Source organism: Chrysemys picta, chromosome 2 (genome assembly GCF_011386835.1).
Source record: "Chrysemys picta bellii isolate R12L10 chromosome 2, ASM1138683v2, whole genome shotgun sequence".
NCBI lineage: Eukaryota > Metazoa > Chordata > Testudines > Emydidae > Chrysemys > Chrysemys picta.
Window position 1 is genome coordinate 4,610,074 of NC_088792.1, and position 13,757 is coordinate 4,623,830.

The 13,757-nt window shown below is 50.3% G+C and overlaps 1 long non-coding RNA gene across 1 annotated transcript in view; it reads right to left on the minus strand.

The window, feature by feature from the left end:
• The window catches only part of LOC122174734 (uncharacterized), a 38,620-nt gene that overhangs the window by 24,227 nt on the left and 636 nt on the right, over positions 1-13,757 (minus strand). Inside the window, exon 2 of the long non-coding RNA XR_006176963.2 lies at positions 6,136-6,247. This is a non-coding gene — a long non-coding RNA (uncharacterized LOC122174734). The remainder of the gene's footprint in view (positions 1-6,135; positions 6,248-13,757) is intronic.

The following is a 13,757-nucleotide window of genomic DNA, read 5'->3' on the forward strand; positions in this document are numbered from 1 at the left end:
AATTCTGAGCAGGTACAGCTTCAACTCCTGGAACTCCATGCTAAAATTCAGGAAGTTGGTACCTGCAGAGTCCAGGGAGGAGTTTGGGGCTATTGTTGAGGAGGGCAAGGCAGTGGTACAGGCCTCACTGGATGCTGCGGACTCGGCGGCATACACCTTATCCACTGGCATCGCCATGAGGCGTAGCTCATGGCTCCAGGCCTTGGGGCTGCCACCTTAGGTGCAACAGACCCTCCAGAACCTGCCATTTGACGGGACGGGCCCGTTTGCGTAGCAAACTGACTCCAAGCTGCATAGCTTTAAAGACTCTAGGGCTACACTGAAGTCGCTAGGGGTGCATACCCTGACCACTCAGCAGAAACACTTTAAACCTCAGCCCTCACAGCACCCCAACCAGCCACGGCCTAGACAGGACTACTCTATGAAGCGTGGTAGGAACGGCAGGCGCAACCCGTCCCAGCCCTCATCTAACCAGGGCCAGGCGTGCACTTCCTCAGGCTCTAAGCAGGCCTTTTGAAGGTGTGCCCAGGGATGACATACCAGCCACTGGACCGGATCCTCGCCCCGCTTCCTGAATCGTTTATCCCACTTTTACCGTCCTTGGTCCCAAATAACAACGGACCACTGGGTTCTTTGCACAGTAGAAGTGGGATATTCTCTCCAATTCTGCTCTCCCCCCCCCCCCATTCCCTGTCCCTCTTCAGGGACCCTTCTCACGAGCATCTCCTTGCACAGGAGGTGCAGACACTCCTTGCTGCAGGGGCAGTGGAGGAGGTTCCTCAGGAGCTATGGGGCAAGGGATTCTACTCTCGTTATTTACTAATCCCCAAAGCCAAGGGGGGGGGGAGGGTCTCAGACCCATTCTAGACCTGCAAGGCCTCAACAGATTCATGAGAAATTTGAAGTTCTGCATGGTCTCCTGGTACTCTGCCCTCGACCTCAAGGATGCGTACTTCCACATATCCATACGTCCTGCTCACGGATGGTTCCTCAGGTTTGTGGTCAACCACAACCATTATCAATTCATGGTCCTTCCCTTCGGCCTGTCAACAGCCCTCCCCCCTCCCTCCCCAGTATTCAACAAGTGCATGTTGATCGTAGCAGCCTTCCACTATCGAAGACAGGTGCAGGTATACCCGTACCTCGATGACTGGCTGCTTCGGGGGCACTCCAGGGATCAGGTAGATGTGCAGATCCACTTTGTGAGATCCACCTTTGACAGGCTGGGACTTCTCCTTAACGAGAGCAAGTTGTTAAACTCAAAGGATAGTTTATCGGGGCAGTGCTGGACTCGCGTCGGGCCAGGGCTTTCCTGCCAGAGGCCTACTTCCAAGCAATGTCAGAGATCATACAAGGCCTCAGACGGTACCCCACCACCACAGCACGGGGCTGCCTGAGGCTTCTCGGTCATATGGCGTCTTGCCCATACATGGTTCAGCACGCCAGGATGCATCTGACCTCTCCAAGCTTGGCTCGCGTAAGCTTATCGCCCGGGGCGTGACAGTCTGGACTTAGTGGTCAGCCTTCCAGTGCAGGTCCTCCAGTCTCTCGGTTGGTGGCTCAACCTGCAAGACGTGTGCAAGGGAGTCCCTTTCCACAGGCCCCAGCTCTCCCTGTCCCTGGTAACGGACGTGTCAGCACTGGGGTGGGGCGTGCATCTGGGAGACCTTCAGCTGCAGGGTCTCTGGTCCCAGGACGAGCTCTTGCTCTACATCAACATCAAAGAGTTGAGGGCTGTATGGCTAGTGTGCCAAACCTTCCAGGCTCACCTGCAGAGTCAGTGCGTGGGAGTCATGATGGACAACACAACTGCAATGTTTTATATAAACAAGCAGGGCAGGGCCCATTCCTCTCCCCATGTCAGGAAGCCCTCCAGCTGTGGGAGCTCTGCATAGCCCACGCCATTCACTTGGAGGCGACACACCTCTCAGATTCACAGAACAAGCTGGCGGACTACCTCAGCAGATCCTTCCGCAACCACAAGTGGTCCATCCGGATGGATGTCATTCACGCCATTTTCCAGAGGTGGGGAACTCCCATATCGACCTCTTCACCACTCGGGGCAACAAGAAGTGCCCGCGGTTCTGCTCCTTTCAAAACCACAGCCAGGGCTCCCTTGCAGATGCATTTCTCCTCCCCTGGTTGGATCATCTGCTGTACGCGTTCCCACCATTTCCACTTGTGCACAAGGTCCTGCTCAAAATCCAGAGGGACAAGGTGACAGTTATAATGGTGGCCGGGCATGGCCCCACCAGCATTGGTACACCACGCTCCTGGAACTTTCGGTGGATGCCCTGATCACATTGCTGCTACTTCCGGACCTGATCACCCAGGACCACGGTCACCTTCGTCACCCAGACCTCCAGTCTCTTTACCTCATGGCGTGGAAGCTTCATGGTTAAACCCCATGGAGCTCATGTGCTTGGAGTCAGTTAAGAAAGTCCTACTTGGTAGTAGGAAGCCCTCCACTAGGACCACCTATCTGGCCAAATGAAAAAGGTTTGCAATCTGGTGCTCCCAGGACCGTACTCCACCATTGCAGGCCCCCATTCGTCTCATCCTGGAGTACCTGTTACACCTTAAGCAGCAAGGTCTGGTAGCTTCTTCCATCAAGGTGCACTTGGCAGCTCTCTCTGCATTCCACCCGGGAGTGGCCAAGCGCTCCATTTTCATTAACCCCATGGTTGGCTGCTTCCTCAAAGGTCTAGAGCGGCTGTACCCACAGGTCTGGCAGCTGATCCCTGCGTTGGGACCTCAACCTGGTTCTTTCCAAACTGATGGGGCCCCCATTTAAACCGCTGGCAACTTGTTCGCTTCTGTTCCTATCATGGAAGGTTGCCTTTCTAGTCACCATTACTTCGGCAAGGAGTGAGGGCCTTCGGAACTTAAGGCTCTCACCGCCAACTCTCCCTACGTGGTTTTCTTTAAGGACAAGCTGCAGATTAGACCTCACCCAGCTTTCCTTCCAAAGGTTGTGTCCCAATTTCACTCCAACCAGATCTTCCTGCCTATTTTTTACCCTAAACCTCATGCGAGCAGCTGGGAACAGACTCACTCACTGGACGTTCAACAGGCGCTCGCCTTTTACATCGAGCACACGAAGCTGTTCTGAAAGTCGAACCAGCTGTTTGTGGCGGTGGTAGACTGCATGGAAGGTCTTCCGGTCTTGTCACCGAGGATCTCATCGCGGATCACCTCCTGCATCCGCACCTGTTAAGAATTGGCCAACGTTCCAGCCCTGGCACCCACGGCGCATTCCACAAGGGCGCAGGCCTCCTCGATGGTGTTCCTGGCCCAGGTGCCAATTCAAGAGATCTGCAGGGCGGCAACGTTGTCCTCGATGCACACTTTCGCCGCTCACTATGCCATTACCCAGCACACTAGAGATGACGCAGTTTTCGGCAGAGCAGAACTCCACTCTGTGATTCCATAACTCCGACCCCACTTCTGAGGTAAGGCTTGGGAGTCACCTAAGTGGAATCAAAATGAGCAAGTACTCAAAGAAAAAAATGTTACTTGTACCAAGAACTGTTGCTCTTTGAGATGTGTTGCTCATGTCCATTCCAGACCCACCTGCCTTCCCCTCTGTCAGAGTAGCTGGCAGGAAGGAACTGAGGAGGCACCGGGTCAGCAGGGTCATATATTGAGCACCACGGTGGTGCCACTCCAGCGGGCTACACAGCCAACCCGATGGATGCTGCTAGGGGAAAACTTTCCGATGATTCTGCACGCAGTACGCGCACACCTAACTGGGATCAACATGAGCAACACATCTCAAAGAACAACAGTTACGAGAAAATGAGTAACTTTTTTTCTCCAGACTGCCCTTAATGAGAATAGCTGGGTGACGATGGTGGTTTGAAGATGAAACGTGGTCATCTAAAGGCAATCACTACTCAGACCATCTCTGTACTTACCCTGTGAAAACAGACCTTGTACTGCAGCTAAAGTCATTAGTGCCCAATCCATCAAGCCCCAGGCATGCGTTTAGCATCAAGCTGAAGGGATGATGAGTTGAGACTCAACTTTTGTTTTGAAACCTTACAGCTGTGACAGTTAACAAGTCGTCCAATGCACTGCACTAAGGAAGTGAAGAGTAAACCATTTCACAGCTTTTCCTCCCCACTCAGCATGCATACTCGCTCTTTTCTTCTAATCTCCCCTAAGCTAAGAAGGCCCTTTCCACAAAAATCACCCAATCTCCCCACAACATTTTATTCCCTATGCTAGTTCCAGGACAGTTTTCTCCTAGGTAACCTGCAGAATTCACTTACATCTCCTCCATAAATCCCTGCTGTTACTAGTAATATGAGGTCACCTCAGGAGCTACAGGACAGAGATCAGTGAGGGTTTCTGGAAGTAGGGTGGATTTGGGGGTTGTTCCTGGCAAGGATCCCTACTTGGTCCCTCTTTCCATCACTTCAGGAAACCTGCATCTCCCTCTGTAAATCTGCCATTTGCTAAGCAATACAGACCAGTGGTTTAACTTTCAGAAGGGCAGAGCATCCACAAATCCAATGGAAGATGCAGGTGCTCAATACTTCTGAAAATCAGGACCCTAGTAATGACCTAATTCTATGGGCTAAATTATAAGATCACCTTGACCTAAACAAACCATATTTCTATAGCTACTACAACTGTAAAGTAAGAATCTGAAAGCAGTTGCAAGAATAAAATGGGACAAAACTAGCCTGTGGGACATGTAATTGTGGACAGTGGGGTTTTTTTTGTTTGTTTTGTTTTCCTTACTCCTATGTGAACACTTGGTTTGAATGTAGTTTGGCATGTGTGCTTGTGCACTACATGCTCTAAGAATTTGCTCATCATAGAATATGATTAATACCATATTTTGCTTCCTGACCGGATGACAAACTTTGTTGTTGTTTTTTAAAAAGGCAGGTATATCTGGTTGGACAGGGAGCCTAGACTGATGCATAAAATTTGACAGTTCACATAAGGATGTGGGTAGCTGCATGAACAGCCATTACTCAGACTTTGGTGCGAATCCCAGTCTAGAGAAAAGGACACTAAGATGGTAGCATCAACCTGCTATCTTGAACACAAGTGAATGATTATGAATACCCTTGCACTATTCACTAGCTCAGTTTAGGAGCATGGTTACAACAAAGTTATCTGAAAAATCTCTGCTTTAGTGACATCTAGTGGTCAGAAGTATCCATGTCTATCAAGCTTAGGCTTTGTCTACATGCAAATTTGCATCTATTTCATTAAACAGTTTAGTGTAGGTGGTGCAACTCCCTGTGTGGACACTTTCTATTTCTGTTTGAGTGGCTTATTTGGTTTAGTTTAAACCTGTCCCTAATTGATTTCTGCTAAACCAAAATAATCCTGATGTAAATTGAAATAAGAAGGATTGTCCCTGTTTAAGTTCACACCTTTAGTTAGGCTTGGACTATGCTACAGTTAGGTTGACATAAACTGCCTTAGGTTGACCTATGTCAGTGTCTACACTACAACCTTGCTCCCGCTGATGTAAGTGACCTACTATACCGCCACGAGAGGCGCAAGGCTCATGTCAGTCGAGTTAAAAGCCAGATATTGGCTTTGGGCTGTCTTGTCAATTTCATGGCTCTGCTGGCGCTGTGAATTTGACAAGAAAGCTGGCTCCTCAGCTGGGCTGCTTCTGGGTCTCCGCTCTAAGCTGGGCTTCTGGCTTGGGTGGCCACACATGATCCCCACCAGAAGCATGGCAGCCAACTGGCTTCCAGGTGTGGATCTCCCTGCCGGAGGCAAGAAACCCCAGGCAGCTGCCCGTTCCCCAACTGGGAGCTGTGCAGAGTTGAGAGCTCTGGCACCCAGTCCCACACACAGCCCCTCTTCAGTTGGTGGAAGCACTCCTCGTGAAGATGCACACCACCGCCAGAAGGAGGATAGTGTGGACATCAGCCACCATGGTAATAACAGTGCAGACATGCCCTTAGACTGATCTCTTGGTGTAGACAGCACCCAGCTGACTCTGGTGAGGTGGCCTGTCTGAAAAGCAGTGGCAATTAGCTTTAGGTTCAATTTCCATTGTGTTTGTCAATGTAACCATGTGCACACACACAAAGTTTACTGTCTATAAGCTATGTTATTCAGCAACCATCCAAAGCAATACAGCCAGTTTATTCTCACCTGGACGAAGAGGAGGTTTCCGAATGAGCTACAGACTGTCTTCACACTGAATCGGTCTTGAAGCATTTTATAAAGGTGGTGGCTGTCATTCTGACTTCTCTCACTGGGGATACTGAGACAGAGGAAACAGAAGTTAAGAACCACGTTTTCAAGTGTCCCCTATTTTTGGATGCCCAACTGGATAGTGAGGCCTGAATTTCAGAAGTGCTGAACACCTACAACTAGTATTGAGTTGCAACAGTAGTTACACAACTCTTCTGAAAATTGGGCCGGGGGGGGGGGGGATCTAATGCAGGGCAACCAAAAGTAGTGAATTTTTTTTTTTTTTTTTTAATACATGCTTTCGTCAAGGAATCTTGCAGGTGTGAACAGAATCTACGTCTCCTAGCTCAGAGTCCCCTTTTCTAATCACTAAGTTCTCTCCAGTACTCAGCCAAAGAAACTGAGCTGGAGGGTAAAGATTGCTACGGGTGGCGGGGGTGGGAAGGATTCTTCCCTCATCCATATCCAGACTGGGAAGCAAGTGTAGAAGCTGAGAGACTTCATAAGCAGTACGCTATCCTAATGGCCGGAGTAGCCTCAGATCTTATGTAAGTTTACGGTTCCCACCATCCATGCAAGTGCGGAGAAGAACCAAATGCACATAATGTAGCAGATGATCTTCTGCCTCCTCAACTACCATTGCAAATGTCATGCGAGGGCGACCTCTGCAGACCTGGGGTAACCTACCCCTGCACAGCAAAACCACACAATTCCGGAATCCCCTTCACAACTGCAAATGAAAGGGCAGAATTGGCTCTTTTGACATATGTATTAGGACTGGGAAAAAATAAAGCAACACCCTTTAATTAGTTTAGCTCTGGTACTCTAATTCCATGTTGCCAGTTCTTGTGATCTTATTGTAAACTTAGCAATATTTTATTTCCTTAAAACCCCAGCTTCTGAAGTCAAATAATTACATGAGAATCTCAGATTTCATTTTTTTTTAAGTTTGTGGAGAAGACATGACCTGCGTGCACCCTAAAAGCTCAGAAACCAGAAGGGATTTTTTTTTTTTAATCTTGTGATTTCTTGGGACCTTACTTCTGATTCTCAAATGCTTAAGGTTAGCATTAATACAAATATCATGAAGGAAGCCCAAAAGGGTTTACATAGATACTCCCCATCTGCCAATTGGGATTTCAATGTCATAGTTAACCATCTCTTGTGACCAATCCAAATAGACCAGAAGAGATCAATTTGCCTATACTCTCTACAGCAAAATTTAGTTCAGGCTGGGACTAGCTTTGTTGTCATGAGAAAAATTGCAGATGACTTGGAAAATGCCCTGTAGCAAAACCAGAGCAGCATTTTCAGTTTATCAAGATTACAAAGCTCTAAGATGGGTTGGCAACCTATGGCACACACCCCAGGCCCCTGCCCTAAGCCCCCTCACACACACCCAGCCCTCTGCCCTGAGCCCTGCAGCCCCGCACACCCCCCAGGCCCGTGCCCTGAGCCTTATACCCCCCTCACACACACCCAGCCCTCTGCCCTGAGCCTTATACCCCCCTCACACACACCCAGCCCTCTGCTTGACTCCTTCACCCCCCCATAACTCCAGCCCTGACTGGCACCCCCACACATACCCAGGCCCCCCACACCCCATGCACCCCCCACATTCCCCCCCCCCAAGCACCAAACGGGAGCTCCTGCACCCCTCGCACCAAATGGGAGCTGCCCAGGTAAACGCTCCACACCCAAACTTCCTGCCCCAACCCTGAGCCCCCTCCCTCATTCCAGCTCCTGGCCAGACCCTACACCCCAACCCCCAGCCTGCTCCTTCAACCCCCTCCCTGTGCTCAGTGCAGACAGAGAGGAAGAGAATGGGCCAGAACCAGGGAGAAGGTAGGTACCCACTGTATGTGGGCAGGGCCGGGACCCAAGACCTGCAGCAGACTGAGCGGATCTGGAAGCCGGGATCCCGGCTGGCAGGAGCCAGCAGATGGAACCCCTGAGTGGCAACGGGCTGAGCGGCTCAGCCCACTGCCGGTCTGGGGTCCCTGCCACAGGCCCCGCTCAGCCCGCTGCCGGCCTAGGTGAACAGAACCCCAGACCAGCAGCGGGCTGGCGGCGTAAGATCAACATTTTAATTTAATTTTAAATGAAGCGTCTTAAACATTTTGAAAACCTTGTTTATTTTACAATACAACAATAGTTTAGTTATATAATATATAGTTATAGAGAGAGACCTTCTAAAAAACATTAAAATGTACTACCAGCACGTGAAACCTTAAATAAAAGTGAATAATGAAGACTCGGCACACCGCTTCTGAAAGGTTGCTGACCCCTGCTCTAAGATGTCAAATCAAACATCTTCTCTCATTACCCACCAACTGAAACGTGAAATAATTAGCACTTTTACAGCACTTTCCTTTTTCAAAGCACTGTGCAACCCTACTTCAACCTATCTTAGAAAACTAACCTTAGCAGCAAAGAACTCTCTCATAGTCTGAAAAGGCCAAGAGTCTCATACTTTTAAGTGAATAGAAATATATCAGGCCCTCTGCTCAGTGCTTGTTGTGGAGAAAATCACCCTCTGATGAAAGATCCTCAGTTAATTCTATTTTTCTTCTACAAGGTATCATCGTTGTCCATAAATGTCACCATGGGTGGGGAGGTTTGCTCCGTCCCAACTCTTTGCCCCTGGCCCCCAGCCTCCCCCCACTGCTCCCCACTTCCCTCCTCACCCCTCCAGCTGTCAAGAGATTCCCTGCTCACCCCCCGCTCACTCACTTCCTCACCCCCCCCACCACTCACCTCCTCGCTTCCCTGCCAGACACCCCCCACCAAATCTCCCTGCCTGCCTGTCACTCGCCTCCTCACTCCTCCACCAGACCCCCCCACCCGCCCCCTCACGCCCTGCCAGACTACCTGTCTGCCTATCGCTAGCTTCCTCACTCCTCCATCCAACTCCTCAGACCCCCGCCAGACCACCCCCACCTTCCCGCCTCCTCCATACCCCCTGCCCGCTGCAAGACTCCCACCCCAGCCAGTCTGCCTCCTCACCCCCTGCCAGACCCCCTGCCTGTCCGCCACTCACCTAACCCCCCGCCAGACCCCGCCACCTGCCGCCACTCACCACCTCACTCTTCTGCCAGACCCCACCACGCACCGTGAGACCCGCCCCCCCACCTCTTCCCACCCACCAGACCCCATCACCCACCGTGAGGCCCTCACCCACCTCCTCCCGCCCCTGCCAGACCCCCCCCCACGCCCACCTGCCGTGAGATCCTCCTGCCCACCCCCTCCAGGACTTCCAGAGGGGAAGGGATGGAGAGGAGGAAGAAACACCAGGCAGCAACAACAGCAGGCAGTGGGGGCCTTGGGGAAGGGGCGAAGCAGGGAGGGAACAGGCATGGCCACCTCGGCCCACTGGCGAGTCGGCAGCAGCTTAGCCTCCCCTGGCCTATTATACCCGCCACCCATGAATGTCACCTACTGAACTCCTACAGCTGTGCTTAGGCAGCCACAGCAGAGGAAATAGCATGTGCTGGGGACAATAGTCGCTTCCCCTCTGCTACTATTCGAACAGCAGGGTACAGTAGAACCTCAGATTTACAAACACCTTGGGAATGGAGATTGTTCGTAACGCTGAAATGTTTGTAACTGAACAAAACTTTATGGTTGTTCTTCCTAAAGTTTACAACTGAACAGTGACTTAATACAGCTTTAAAACTTTACTATGCAGAAGAAAAATGCTGCAAAAATTAATGTTGTGCGCATAGAATTTCCTTTCCCCTCCCCCCAGAAATGGGCTGCAGAGATGTTGGCTGCCACTAGGGAACGCTGGACCCAGCAGAGCCCAGCTCACAAATAGAAGACAAGGCCTAGGAGAGGGGAGGGAACTAGAGGGTTCCCAGCAGCTGCAGTTCCCAGCGCACCCTGAAGGAAGGAGGCGGCGGCAGGTAGGAATCTCCGTGCAAGCTGGAGATCCAGCATCAGGCTGTTTCTCCCTCTAGATCCCGGAGCTCTGGGGGGCAGAGGTATGAGTGTCAGGGCCGCGGCTGGCATCTGGGGGGGGGTAGGGGATGTAAGTGTCTGGGATGGGGGGACTGCGGCTGGGCTCTGGAGGGGGTGGTGAGAGTGTCTGGGCTGGGGGGGCCCATGGCTGGGCTCTGGGGCAGAGGGGGTGTGAGTGTTTGGCCCCCTGGCTGGGCTCTGAAGGGGAGGGGCAGAGAAACAGGAACTGGGTTGCTGTAGGGATTTCTTTAACTCTCTACTTCTGGGGGAATTTTTGTGTGTGTATGCATTGTTACAGACATAGTTGCTGACAGGTATTTTGAAATAAATTACCAAAATTATTGAAACTGGAATAATTATATAGTGTTATTTTGACAAAAAATGTGCAGAATTTTAAAACAGTGTGCCGAATTTTTAAATTTTTGGCGCAAAATTCCCCCAGGAGTACCTGACAGACTGTTATGGAGAACTGGTTCCACACACAAGGAGCCTGTCACTAAGAAAGACCTGCCCTCAATGGGGAGGCAAACTCTGGCACAGGAATAGTGGGAGAGGCTAATGGAGTTTTTGCTGTTTTTGCATATATTGGGCCAGATCAGCCCTCTGTGCAAATCAGAGCAGCATCTGTTGTTGCAGCTGGGAAGAGCAAGAGTGAAGATGAACTCTGGCCTTTTTTCCCCAATGATGGTGGTTGGGGGTGGGGTGCATAGAACTGTTGTGCTGGTTCTATATCATCAGTGGATTCCCCTCTATGATAGGAAAATTAACAGGTAGCTGGTTAAACTGAAATTACAGCCCCATTGAGCCATGCAAAGGGCCATATCACAAGAGAATTGGGCCCACAGTGTTCAAATGGGGAGGATCCAGAAACTAGACCTTCAGCAGCCTATAGATGAGAAACATCTTTCAGGGAACTGGATCCCAGATCATTCATGGCTTTCTAGCATAATGGACACCTTGACTGACATCAGAAACAAATGGAGAATCAAGTATAGAATTGACACCCACATTATGTTCATACTTGTTTGCACCACTCAGAGGTGAATGGACATCTTCTGCACTAGCCAGAGCTTGTCGTTGGACAGCAAGTTTTACTCTAAGGTGATGTAAATGTAACAGGATAGCTGGCCCCTTAAGTTAAATCAGGCTTACCATTCCTGTTCCAATCCAGATGTGTCTTAGTGTGGTGTAATGAGAAGGGGGGTGTTATCCCTCAGAGTTACAAATGAGAAACACCCTAAAGGCAAGAGAGTCCACAAGCCACTGTCTAGTTTCCTCATGGAGGAGATGCCCTGAAAGAGAGTTTAGAACTCTGAGCCCAGAGAGGGAGTTCCCAAGAACAGAAAACTATGCTGAGGGCTTCAGGGAGGGGATGGCCGTGAAGGAAGTGATGAGAGTTTCCGAGTGGAGCCAGATCAGGCAGCCAGAGTCACCTACAAATTTCTCTTGACCAGAGACTGGTGGATGGAGAGAGCTGAAGGCTCTCCAAGGTGGAGAGCTGAAGCTAGAGGACCAGAGAAGGATGAAGGCTGATGTAGAAGTGAGCCCACTGATGTCTCCAAAACTGAAAATTAAGCAGAGAAACAGTCCAGCTAGAGGGGCTGGGGTGAGGTGCAATGAGAGATGCCAGACCTATCCCAGAGAAATGGATTGTGGTGAGAGATGCCAGAGCTGTCTTGGTGTGCTGATGGACTGTTGGGACTTGAACAATTTAAAATATGATTTGGAATGTACTGGGGAATTCTGGAGTATGCGGGTGGGACTTTTAAAATAAATGAACCCGTTTTGTTGATCCTTTTTGAACAACTGTAGCACTCACTGTTTTGGAACAGGTACTTGAAATTTGATAGGAGAGTTGCCTTTGGGGCATGGATGTTCCTTTTGCCATTGGGGTGAAAATCCACCCATACATGGGCAAGTTAAGTCTTTGATAACTCACAGTTCACACATTCTCAGTAGAAGTATCTTTGATATTTAACAGCTAAAATCTCCAAAGATTCCATCCTCACAGAGCATGCCCGAGTCTCTCGGTGCTCCTGGTGTGACTGGCTTCACATAAGCAATCCCTTCAGACTGATCAAGTATGTTCCCTCCAGCCCAGGGCTACAGAGGTGAAGCCAGTCTTTTCCTCAGTAGCTGCTCCCAGTGGTGATGGATCCGGGCATGAGAACTGAGAGCAGGGAGCCTGTCTGTTCTGTGCGCTGTGACTACATGATCCTTTCATGGCACCCAGGCAGCCATCTGACTTAAATGCAGAGGGAACAAAAGCCAGGAGAGAGAAAGGACTAGATTGGGATAAAGAGTCTGGTCAGACTCGGACTGGAAGTGGGGAAAAGAGAAACTAGAAAGACTGTGCCTAGCATTGGGGGAGGGAGCCTAGGACTTGAAGCCAGTAGGTGAAATGGAGGGAGCCAGTTGGCTGTGGGGAAACACTAAAACAGATTGGACAAGGAACTAGAGGGAGACTGGGACTGGCTGGGCAAAGAGCCAGGGAAGCAGTGTGTAAGGAGACTGAAACTGGATAACTATTATTTGTATTACTGTAGTGCTTAGGTGCCATAGTCATGGACCAAGACCCCACTGTGCTAGGTGCTGTACAAAAAGACAGTCCCTGCTCCAGAGGAATTTACAATCTAAGCCAAGACAGGGATAAAGAGAAGCTGATGAAAGAATACAAGGAAACAAAATGGGTCAGTATGAAAGGCTGGGCTCAGCTCCCCAGCAGCTTGAGGAGCCTAGAGAGGGGGACTAGGAATGAGACTGGACTCTAGATGGGAAAGGTTCTGAGGGCTGGTCTACACTAAAGCTGTAAATCGACCTAAGTTACACTACTTCAGTTATGTAACTGAAGTCGATGTAATTTAAGTCAATTTACAGCGTTGTCTACACCGCACTATGTCGACAGGAGATGCTCTGCTGACAACTTACCTTCCGCCTCTCGGGGAGGTGGAGCACAGAAGTCGAGGGGAGAGTGCTCTGCCATCGACTTAGCTTGTCTTCACCAAACCCGCTAACTCCACACCACTGCATCGATCACAGCAGTGCTGATTTAGCCGTAAGTAGAGACAAGCCCTGAGTTCTACAGCGAATTCTTTCCCCGATAGCTACCTGGTGGGTCTTACCCACATGCTCAGGGCAAACTGATCACCATATTTGGGGTCAGAAAGGAAGGAATTTTTCCCTGGATCAGATTGGCAGAGACCCTGGTGTTTTTTGCCTTCCTCTGCAGCATGGTGCATAGGTCACAGGCAGGTTTAAACTAGCTTAACTGACAGATTCTCTGTAACTTGAAGTCTTTAAACCATGATTTAAGGATTTCAATAACTCAGCCAGAAGTTAGGGGTATATTACAGGAGTGGGTGGCTGAGATTCAGTGGCCTGCAATGTACAGGAGGGGGTCAGACTTGATGATCACAATGGTCCCATCTGACCTTAAAGCAGTGGTCCCCAAACTTTTTGGTCACGCTCCCCCTCCCCTTACCCAGTCCGCAACCCCCTTGAGCTGTGGCCAGGAACATGGCAAGCACTGCAGCTGGGACCACAGCCAGGGGCTGAGGCCAGGAGCAGGGCCGGAGTGGAGCTGGGGGCAGAGCAGGGCTGGGTGGCACTCCCTCCCCGCC